The sequence below is a fragment of the Palaemon carinicauda genome, chromosome 21 (genome assembly GCF_036898095.1).
Source record: "Palaemon carinicauda isolate YSFRI2023 chromosome 21, ASM3689809v2, whole genome shotgun sequence".
Taxonomy (NCBI): domain Eukaryota; kingdom Metazoa; phylum Arthropoda; class Malacostraca; order Decapoda; family Palaemonidae; genus Palaemon; species Palaemon carinicauda.
Window position 1 is genome coordinate 4,138,603 of NC_090745.1, and position 12,392 is coordinate 4,150,994.

Below are 12,392 nucleotides of genomic sequence, written 5' to 3' on the forward strand. Positions count from 1 at the left end.
TCCTAACCCAAGACAGTGGAAGACTTATTTTAAAATATATATTTGTTAAGAGTGGGAACACAGAATGAAGTAGCAAGTGCCAGATTAATGAATTAATAACCAAATTTCTCCTTTTCAGGATCCAAACTGGGAATGGCATCTCTTGGGACCGAAATCAGCAGCCAGCTCTCCCTTCAACCAGGGAGCCAAGAATGGAGCGTATTCGTAAGTTATACACATTCAGTATTCACTCTCCAAATCGTGTTGAATATCAAGATGAATAATCACCTATACTTAAGCATTATTCGTAAGTTATTCATTATTCACTTTCCAACTGTTTTAGAATACCAAGATGAATAATCACCTATAAAAATAGGAAATAAACGGAGCGTATTCGTAAGTTATACACATTCAGTATTCACTCTCCAAATCGTGTTGAATATCAAGATGAATAAATCACCTATACTTAAGCATTATTCGTAAGTTGTTAATCATTATTCACTTTTCCAACTCTTTTAGAATACCAAGATGAATAATCACCTATAAAAATAGGAAATTAACGGAGCTAATTCGTAAGTTATACACATTCATTATTCACTTCCCAACTCGTGTTGAATACCAGATGAATAATCACCTATACTTAAGCATTATTAGTAAGTTGTTATTCAGTATTCACTTTCCAACTCTTGTTGAATACCAAGATGAATAATTCACCTGTAAAATGGGTAATTAACCCGTGTCTTCTTCTCTCCTTGTCTCAACCAGCTTCACCCATCCAGACGGCACTGTCCATCACATGACTTACACAGCTGATGCCTCAGGATTCCATCCAGTTTTCGAACATGATCCGAAGCCATTCCCTCTGGAACCTTGGCAGTTGGAGCAGGTGAGTCAGTCTCTCCTCGTCTCTGCTCTCTCTCTCTCTCGCTCTCTCTCTCCTCTCTCGCTCTTCTCTCTCTCTCTCTCTCTAAGCGTTTAAATTAATTTGCTCTACCCAAGAGCAAATGGAGTCTCCGCGGATGGACTAAAAAGTCTGAGACCTCCAAAATCTCTCTCTCTCTCTCTCTCTCTCTCTCTCTCTCTCTCTCTCTCTCCTCTCTCTCTCTCTCTCTCTCTCTCATATCAACGATGAATGTATTGAAGTCTTTATCCATTCTACTTTTTATAATTGTATTCCTTAATTCTCTCTCTCTCTCTCTCTCTCTCTCTCTCTCTCTCGCCTCTCTCTCTCTCTCTCTCTCTCTCTCCTCTCTCTCTCTCTCTCTCTCTCATTGAAGTCTTTATCGATTATATTTTGTATAATTGTATTCCTATATTTTATTTCTCTCTCTCTCTCTCTCTCTCTCATCTGTCTCTCTCTCTCCTCTCTCTCTCTCTCTCTCTCTCTCTCTTATGCAGATTATAGAAAGTTATATTTTACTAAAGATTTAAGTCATTTACTTCATTGGTGAAATCTCTATAACATTATCTGGGACTGGTCACATTTTTGTTTTAAGGCTCAAAGACAATAATTCCAGTATGTTCATCTCAGCAGTGTTATACAGTTTAAAGAGCACATTTATAATTATAACAACAATATTAAAACCATTGTGTAAATGTACATAATTAGTTCTTGTACCTCTTTCAAAATTGGTACTTCATGTAACCTGTATTTTCTGTGTTATCAATTCAATAAAATCTCTTGCTAGTTTGAAATAGATGTTTAATAATAATAATAATAATAATAATACCCTTTCTTCCTTGTTAGAAATTTAAGTTTCTGAAAGTTGCATCTTAATAATAATAATAATAATAATAATAATAATAATAATAATAATAATAATTCTTCAATTTAGGTCCGTTTCGCCGAAGAGCAAAGAAGACTTCCAAGCCTTATCAGAGTCTCTCAGTGAAATTCTTCAGGAATTATTGACACAATCGTATATAACACTTCCGTGAAATCATTATTTTTGTTTTTTCTTGTTGAATATTTAATTTGTTTATTGTTTTAAAAGATGTTTTTTATTATGTATTGTCGAATCAAAATTGTCTGAAATACATTATATTTGACTTTCAATTTTAGGAAAGTTATTTCAGTAACATTATGTTGGTATTCTTGTGTTGTTGGTACTTCTGAAGTCTTGTAGGATACAGTACGAAATATAAGAATCTTGCATCACGCGAGGTTCCAATATTCTTAGACAACTCAAACGGAGCTGTATTTTGAATAGCCTAGTTTTCTTGACACTAGGTTTCACACACACACACATATGTATATATATATGCATATACACACATATATATATGTGTATATATATATAATATATATATATATATATATTATATACTATATATATACTATATATATATATTTTTACTTGCTAAGCTACAACCCTAGTTGGAAAAGCAGGATGCTATACAGCTCAAGGGCTCCAGCATGGAAAAATAGCCCAGCGAGGAAAGCAAATAAGGAAATAAACAAACTACATGAGAAGTAATGAGCAAAACAAAATATTTTAAGAAACAGTAGTAACATTAAAACAGATCTTGTATAAACTATAAAAAGAGACGCATGTATACTAAGAGGCTTAGTATAGAGTACCAAGATGCTCATTTGTTTATATTCATTCGTTGATATATCTTTGCGAGTGGTTATAACCAGACATCGATCAGTAACTAAAACTCAACTCATAAGACGAAAGGGATAAACATATATAGAGTTACCAGAACTGAATGTCCAAAATGGCCAAGAGAATTTGTATATATCGTGCAGCTAACGAATCTTGTCGATACAAAAATAATTACAGTTGGTTTCAAGGTATTGGAGTCGAGATGTAACTATACTAGGTTCTAGAGCTTTCAAATATGCGGCCCCCAATACTATCTAACAAGCTCCCACTAAACATGCAAAAGACTGAAGATATTAAGGCTTTCAAGAAGAAACTGATGACGTTTTTAAGTGTTTCAAGACAAGATATGTCTACTGTAGGTGTCCTAGAATCTAGAGCTTTCAAATATGCAGGCTAGTGTCTATATAACAAGCTCCCACTAGACATCCAAAAGACCTGAAGATATTAAGGCTTTTAAGAAGAAACTGAAGTCTTTCTTGTTTCTTAAGTGATTCCATAATGTGAATTTGACAAGTAACGAGGTATAATGTGTGATACTGTAGGTCCAATAGGGCGTAGGTTGTCCCTGTATGGCAAGCACCAGGAAAACAGCCCTTAAAGTAAGTAAAACTTATCATTATTGGTAAGGTATAAGTAGTTCAGTGGTCAACAGTGTGTTAAGGATGGTTTATGACCCATATAGACTATTCGAAATTAGTGTGAATCATGCAATAGGAGGAAGAACTTTTTGTTATGCTGCACCGAGACTCTTCAACCGACCTTCCACTTGATGTCAAGAATAGCAAAAATGTGGCTGCCTTCAAGAAAAACCTGAAGACTTATCTCTTTGGAAAGTGTTATGATAGTGATCTGAAAACTATTAAGAGCCTGATTACAAATGCTAGCGAATAACTGAAAAGATAGAGCAAAATATAAAGTGGAAAGAAATTATTTTCACACATCAAGGCCCGCCTGAACAGAACCCTTAGTGTCTGATGGAGGGCGAGAAATAAACCCCTATAAGTAAAATTAAAAGTAAGACGTACAGAACGTTCTAGAAGGTTAGCAATAAAACGGTGAAATGCTGACTGGATTGTGAGGTTAATGAAATATATACAACAAAAAATTATTACCTATAAAAACAATGAACATTAATTATCATTGGAAAGTGGAAATGATAAGTAAATGGACTTTAATTGGAGTGTATAAAATTGTCTGGAGATGAGCATTTGGGTATCATAAATCAACTTGATACTTTGAAAGACTTCAAGATATTTTGACTACAAAGAACGCACCAAGATACTCTTCATCATTGCTGTAAGTAAAACGTTTGTTCTAGGCATTAGTTTAAGACATATTATTTTCAATTTATTTTTCTTAAAGATATTTCTTTGTTTTATACAATTAATGCTTTCATATTTATGTTTATGATATATGAAATAGTATTTTTTTTTTTACAAAGATAATAGCTTAACTATGTCCCTATCATTTCACGTGTTAAGATCCTACTCTTGGACTTTTATAAAGTCATAAATGAATTAATTTTAATATACTTTGGCTGATGGGTTGAATATTAAAATTCCTTTCTGAAAAGAAGTAGAAACTAGGACCTGGTATCAGAAATTATTCAGTGGATACTTGCCTCTTGGTAAGGGTAGAAAAAGATTCTTTAGCTATGGTAAGCAGCTCTTCTAGGAGAAGAACACTCCAAAATCAAACCATTGTTCTCTGTTTATTATTATTATTATTATCATTATCATTATCATTATTATTATTATTATTATTATTATTATTATTATTATCTAAGTTAAAATCCTAGTTGGTAAACCAAAATGCTATGATCCAAAGGGCTCCAACCGGGAAAAATAGCCCAATGAGGAAAGGAAATAAACTATATAAGAAGTAATTAACAATTAAGATAAAATATTAACAACATCAAAACAGTCTGGAGTTTGTGACCTAAACTTTGTACCATGGCCTTCAATCGTTTCGGGTTAGAGTTTCTCTTGCTGGAGGGTACACCCAGGCACACTATTCCATCTGTTTCCTTTCCTCACTGGGCTATTTTCACTGTTGGAACCCTTGAGCTTATACGACCCTTCTTTTCCATCTAGGGTCGTAGCTTAGCTAGTAATAATACTTCGAGGGGCATCTTTCTTCTACCCTTTCCTCGCATCATATTTTGTTTGTATGTCTTGTTTCTCTACTTATCTCTATTCCGATCGAATGTCTATAAAAGGGGTCTCTTTGGAAATCAAAAAGAAGTCAGTTAGTTCATGATAGAATAGATTATTACAAAAAACAGTCAATGGTGAGATGAATGAATGAAAGAATCAATAGACAAACGGGTAAAAAGGTCAGTCAGTAGTGAATATATGAAAATTAGAAAGATTTAGTTATGCTGTAGATGGGCTGAATTGGATAGATTATCAGGTAATAACAAATACATACATACATATACCAAAGGCACTTCCCCCAATTTTGGGGGGTAGCCGACAACAACAAGAAACAAAAACAAAAAGGGGACCTCTACTCTCTACGTTCCTCCAGCCTAAACAGGGGACTCAGCCGAGTTCAGCTGGTACTGCTAGGGTGCCACAGACCAACCTCCCACATTTCCACCACAGATGAAGCTTCATACTGCTGAGTCCCCTACTGCTGCTACCTTCCGCGGTCATCTAAGGCACCGGAGGAAGCAGCAGGGCCTACCGGAACTGCGTCACAATCGCTCGCCATTCATTCCTATTTCTAGCACGCTCTCTTGCCTCTCTCACATCTATCCTCCTATCACCCAGAGCTTTCTTCACACCATCCATCCACCCAAACCTTGGCCTTCCTCTTGTACTTCTCCCATCAACTCTTGCATTCATCACCTTCTTTAGCAGACAGCCAAATGAAAAGGGTAAATAATTTCATCATGTTAACCATTTAATAGCAAGACGATAAGTTAAAAAAACAGAAGAGAATAAATGATTGGTAGAATAATTAAAGATATTCTAGGAAATTATGAATATATGGATATTTACTGTCTTACCAACATTATTTAAATTAACTTTCTTCCTTCTAGGAATAGAGATGGGCAGAAGATGCCACACCTATTGCTGCTATTATTTAAAAAAAAAATTAATTAATTGGGCCTATCTGCGAGTTTTATGAATAATTATATGTGTTTGTGACTGTAGGCAACTATTTACTTTTTTAATATAACAGATATCTATTTAGTTTAGTATCCCATAAACATTACTATTTTCTTTTTTTCTTAGAAATAAATTATCCGTTTTCTATGTTATTTATGCTATTCTTAAATAAACATTTGCGACCCGTCTGTTAGTTGAAGTAATGTTCTTATTTCTTTGTTTATTCTTCAGCAAAACTCCACGAGTGAAATCTCCTTTTGTAAATAGAAAGTATGATTGAAAAAATATGCTCTTTTCACAGAGAGAGAGAGAGAGAGAGAGAGAGAGAGAGAGAAGAGAGAGAGAGAGAGAGAGAGAGAGAGAGAGAGAGAGAGAGAGAGAGAGAGAGAGAGAGAGAGAGAGACTACAAAGAATTTAAATTTAATACTTAATCATTTTTAATGGATCACTGATGGGATCTGGCACATGTCACCCAAAAAGCAGAATCTTATATTTTTAAAACTGTCAATAAATATCCATAGCAATCAATGTCCATAAAATGTCTGGAGATCACTTGCCTAAACTATGTATATAAAACACAAAGAATTTATAATAGTATGCTCTAAAGAACTTTTATTTTGTTATATAATTGGCTCAATAGTTTCAATTCATATTTACATAATTATTTTCGACAATATATTTAGCTTTATATAAATTCCTTTATTTCTTCATAGTTTACGTAAACAATTTCTTGAAATAATAGAATATTACTTGATAATCAATTAAATAAAGATTCAAAGTCCATATATCATCTGCTTAATGATATTTGAGTATTATCTAAATAATTCATTAACATTGTCGTAGGTATTTTCAGTTAGATATATACAGTACCCTATTTCAAGCTTTTGAAAATATATCTTATGGTATGGCAAATAATTTATAACTTAATTATGTATATTTTGATAAATCCTATAATACATTCAAGTCAAATTCTCAAGTAATTTGCCTTTTCAGTATTTGGATGGGTGTGGTCTTAGCCCCTATATTTAGGGAGTTTTTCAGAAATCGGGAAATTCTAGTGATTTCGGGGACAAGTTTTGTAAATCAGCTGATCTGATTCGCTCTAATAAGTAAAAGTGTTGTGTTTATTTTCATGCAAATAAAATAAATAAAAGAAAAGACATAATTATAAACGATACAGCTGTGCATAAAGCTCCTGGTTTTTAGTAGATAATATAGAAGAATGTGTGGGGAGGAGAATAGCTCCTATTTGGGGGAAATTCGAATATCTCTAGGGGGCGGGGGACTTTAACCGTCATTCTCATCTGAAAGATTGAATCAACACTCCCAGTTGAGAATACAAACATGTCCGTTGTTTAAGTCCATAGTTTTTTTTTTTATTTATTTGTGTTTTTCAGCTGATTATATGTAAGTAGTATTGATCATATTAGGTTAAACATATAAAAGTACCTTACAGTTTATAGTGGTACATTCAGAGTTTGATAAAATATAATGCAGAATGTGGACCGGTGTTGATATAGGGGTCACGTGGTAGGCTATACCAGTCGATTTCACAGACTTATCCATGTTATTTTATTGATTGTTATTATCCAAATAGAGTTATGAAATTACCCTAATTGTATATAATACAGTAAGCAATCCCAGTAAACCCACATAGCTTACTTTAACCCCAAGATTAGACATCTTAGGTTTTGTACCTTATCTCCAATGCATTGTTAGAACCACTTCGACATTTTCCATAGTGACACCAAATGGCCTGTATGACCCCAGTGCCAGGCCATGTGGCCAAATTCCAAGAACAAACCATTGCTTGAATTATGAGTTTAGTGAGTTCGTTATGGTAAGCACTAAATGGCAATTATCCATTATAACTTTACTTAACCTAATGGGCAATTACTTCCTCAATCAAACTACGACCCCTTACCTTTAGGGCACAGTGTAAAATCCGGACGTCGGATGCCGTCCGGGATATCATTGTTGTAAATTTCTTGAAATTTTTTTGTCTGGTCTGTGATAAAACTACATTTACATTAATTTCAATTTTTACCTTTTCTTAATTGTTTTATTATTTCTTTCAATTGAGTATATTTGCTTATATTTATGGTTATGGGAAATAATATAGTGTAGGGTGGTGGATTAGTTGGTTAGACTGTCAACTGCCTTCCCGTGGCTCTGACTGGGCAACTGGCACAGGCTATTATAAAACGAATAAAAACAAATAGCGGGCAGTTGAATAGTGTAATGTTGACGTCCGATTGAGATTATTCTCAATAACTTGAAAATAAACCAATATTTTTCGAACATTCAGAAAATAACAAAGTGTCGTGATTTTCACTTCGACAATTATATGATTAGTTCTAAGCCCGATGTTAAGGGCGGATAACAAGACCTTGAAGAGGTAAGTCTCCCAAAACCGTCCAGGAATCAAACAAAATACGGCTACACTTTACAATTTTATTACAAAAATAGTTGTTTGAAAAGGGAATAATAACATATTAAAACATTTACGCTGCTTAATAAATGAAATATCTCACTCGAAACAATCACACGTGCTCACAGAACAATAAGTCCACACCGGACTTTAAAAGGAGAAAAAATGCACCCAATTTCAACAAAATACCTTGGTAGACCACATACCAAGGCTTTCTATCGGAATTTAGTGAATGAATCTGATCCGCAATCACAAGGATCATCGAAATAGATACAAAACTCAAATCACACTTACAAAAAACTATGGGGAAACCGACCTGGTTATACAAGGAGCAGAGACGTAACAATATAGACAACTTACTTGGTCTGGGGAGATTAGGCAAAGAGGATGATCGGAGCTCCTGCAGCTCTGACGAAAACTCCGATTTCCCGCGCTGACTAAAGTGACCTTGGCAGAGGGGAGGGAATTCGTACCTTATTAATTTATAAGGGGTTGGTTAAAGCTTCTTTATTTGCCACATGACTGAGAAACTGTTAGTCTTATTTTAAATACAAGTGGGAGTTTAATGATTCGGTTGAAGGCCATAATTTGCCGTAATCCACCAGCTTAGGGAGCCCTTGGCTCTAAACATATACATAAGACATTTTCATCGTGGTACAGTAAATTGACGTTACATTCGTGAATCATAAATTACAATTACTCAATTTCTTTAACACCCGCTCCTTCCCTACCAGGTGGTTAAGTTTTAGGCCTTAATACCGTCACGTATTAGACCATAGTCATTCGTCTCAACGCCTGCGAGATCTTCCAGCCTTCCCTCAATTTAACGTAACGTTTGTGGAGTTAAATGGCGGGACTTCCGAGTGATCAGTTCGAAATTCCTGACATCCTCCACACCCGAAATAAAGGGGCGGTGAATCGTCGGTTAATTAGGCAAGACTGGACTCGGGGGGGGGGGGGTGTAACTACAGTACTCCAAGACTGTTAGGCTCGCTGCGTAGCGCTCCACAACGACTCTAACAGAGCATACACAATGTACAGCATACAGCAATGTTACCCCAAGCAATTAACTCTTACAGGTGTACACAAAAATAATAAAACAATGTACCCAGACAGGGGATACATACAACAGTCCAAATGGAAAGGCAAGTAGGCAATGGGCCTAATACAATCATCATTTCATGCATATACATACAAGAATAGCAATAGAAATGTATTCAGACATATAATACATACGATTCGATCATAAGGCAATCTGCCCGTAATCACATTAATCGAATCACTCTTCTCACACTGCCACACGTAGGCTATTACCTTAGGGGGAACAAGAGGGAGGGGCCTGGCTCTGTACAACGCTCGGTTTGTAAGTACGAGAGACCATCCCGTCCCCCTTCCCCACACCCGACGCACTTCCAACTTCTGTGGATCCATGCACACCTACAATCTCTTCATTCCACCCTCCCTACCTACCAGATAGGGCACTCCCTTTTTCACTCACTGTTTGCAGCTACGCATTATATATCATCACTCCTTAGCAGACGGTCCATCAGTTCTCGCTGCTTCGCGGCAGCCCTTCTCAATGGGCGTGCAGAACGTCCTTGTGCGTCCGTCTGCTTCGATTCTGTTTCACTTTCACTTCTCTCACTAACCGCATTGTTCTCACCATTAGCGTCGTTATCGAAGGTTCCTGTGGCTAGTTGTTGAGTTGTCGTAGCCGGAGCCATTTCCTGGTTGTCCCCAGACGTCTCGACGATCCCTGGCATTCCTGCTGTCGAACTGTATGCGCCCTCTTCTCCGTCGTCGTCTTCTCCAACATCATCCTCAGAGGGGGCAATTTCCAGGGAACCAGGTGGCTGACAGCTCGCAGTGACTCGACACCCTCGAACAACACTTTGGCCGAACGCACGACTCCGTCGTCGTCAGGATACGTCTCCACAACGCGTCCAAGAGGCCTCGTAGCTCTTTTTTGATTTTCTTGTTTTACCAGCACGACGTCTCCAGGGTGCACCTTGGAGGGTTCCCCAGGCCGACAGTCGTGCCGGGCTCTCAGGGCACTCAAATATTCCCTTCTCCACCTCTCGGAAGGCTTTCAAAGAGTCAGCCAGTTTTAGGTAGCGATCGCGTAGCCTCCGGGAGGTGAAGGTCGCGTTGAGGTGGTCGTCCGGCAAGATCGGTGCCATGAGGTGGACTGGGTGTCCTCTTAGCAAATGGGAGGAGGTGAGGACTTCATCCTCGCACTTGTCGCCGTTGTACATAAGCGGCCGATTATTCACCACTGCCTCCGCTTCTTTCACTAGGGTTAGTACGTGGGCGTCCGGTGGGTACTTCTTTCCGAGGGCTACTGTATCTGGAGGGTCCGTTTTGTTACCCCGATCAGGCGCTCGAAGAACCCACCTTTCCAAGGTGCACGGGGCGTCTGAAATCGCCACTTTATGCCCGTTCTCCTCAGGAACTGCTGGACTTCATCTTCTTCATAGAGTCCCTGAAGGAGGTGGCTGGCAGTTTTGAAAGTTTGATGGTTATCAGACGTGATGAACTTCGGGGCACCGTGAGTGGCGCAAAATCGTCTTAGGGCTAATACGAATTCTTCCGCTTCCAGGGAGGGGCAGAAATCGAGGTACTGTACACGGCCCTGCTGGCCATGCATGTCACGATCAGTATGTAGCCTGGCCGCTGTGTGGTCCACTGCGACTGCTGTAAAGGGTTTTGTGAGGGTGGTCCTCTCCTTCGGTAGAGGGGATGGTGGTGGCTGTCTCAACAGAGGCTGAAAGGCTAGTATGCATTCTGGACATTGTCGCACGGTCCGCTTCGCAATGGAACGTAGAGCCGCCGCCCAGCATTTCTGTCGAAAGATACCCATGAGTGTATTCACCCCAAAATGCAAGTGCAAACGGTGTAAATATCTTAAATAAATCCTGACTAAATGCCCTTTGGCTGGCAAGAGAATTAACTGATTAGTTTCCTCTACTTGGGACACTCGTCCCCTTGTACAAATAAGACTATTAATACTAGATTCAATTGTCTGACAAAATTAGCAACTTCACGAGGGGGTCTGACTCCGCCCTCTAAGTAAGCATAAACTGTAGGCAAATAATGTTTTTGCTCCAGTTGGACAACAATACTGAACAGATGCCGTTCTATTTTTGTAAACCTTTTGATTACCTTAACAACTCTCAACAAAAATTGGAATTCTACTTCCCTTTGTAGAATTTCCTATATCTCTCCTGGGGGGGGGGGGGGGGGGGCAGGACTCATTTCCTCCCTCAGTTCTTGTACCGCCGCTACTGTAGTGTTGTCATGGGTTGGATCTTCCTCCTTGCAAGGAACAGGCTTTCCCGTGGTCCTGAAGAATTCTGGACCGTTCCTCCAAAGGGAGTTATCTAGCAGTTGTTGCGTCGTTGCACCTCTGGACATGACATCAGCAGGGTTCTGTTTACTGGGGACATGGATCAAACTGAATCGACAAACCTGCTGAAGAAAAACAATCTCCGCCACTCGGTTAGATATAAAGATGTCCTTGTGGTCCTTGGCCTCGGGAGATGCTACCCATGCCAACGTGACCTTACTGTCAGTCCACATGACTCTCTCGTGGCTCTATCAGGTCTTTGAGGGTCTTTGCTAATCTGCTGCCTAGCAACAATGCTAGCAGTTCTAGCTTGGGAATTGTCAATTTGTTCATTCCCTTCAGAGTGATCCTCATTTTACTAGTTATTAGGTTTACCTGATTGCAGTCGTCCCTGGTATATGCCACTGCGCTGTATACCTTACTGCTGGCATCGGTGAATACATGGAGTTCTAAACCGTTCCTACCTATCGTTCTTGGAAAAGTGATTTCGCTCACCGCTTTCAAATCACTCAACAACTCACTCAACAACTCACTCGCTTCTCTAGCTTTTTCTCCTTTTAACACATCATCCCAACCCACGTCATCCTCCCATAGTTGTTGGAGGAAAAGTTTTCCTCTTACAAATAATGGGCTTATCAAACCTATCGGATCGTAAATTGAGACCAACAGGGAAAGTACCCTACGCTTCGTAGACACCCATCCCTCCCCCAACTCTCAGATTCTCTTGCTTTCTTTCACACACAATCTGTTTACATCCCGGGCCCATCGTAGCCCAAGCACGTTCACACTCACAGGCTCTCTCCACTCTTTCTCGCTATCAAAGGTCAAGTGATTGGACGCCCACCCTTCTAAAGGCATACCCGCCCCTGTTAAGATGTTATTGACAGACTCATGCTCTCCAGATTTTCGAA

General features: G+C 38.5%; 1 long non-coding RNA gene and 1 pseudogene across 1 annotated transcript in view; both read left to right on the forward strand.

Moving 5' to 3' along the window:
* Window positions 1–1,685, forward strand: part of LOC137615527 (endocuticle structural glycoprotein SgAbd-8-like) — a 14,045-nt pseudogene extending 12,360 nt beyond the window's left edge.
* A 5,357-nt stretch (window positions 1,686–7,042) lies between these two features.
* Window positions 7,043–12,392, forward strand: part of LOC137614618 (uncharacterized) — a 31,803-nt gene continuing 26,453 nt past the window's right edge. The window contains exon 1 of the long non-coding RNA XR_011039097.1: window positions 7,043–7,111. This is a non-coding gene — a long non-coding RNA (uncharacterized lncRNA). The remainder of the gene's footprint in view (window positions 7,112–12,392) is intronic.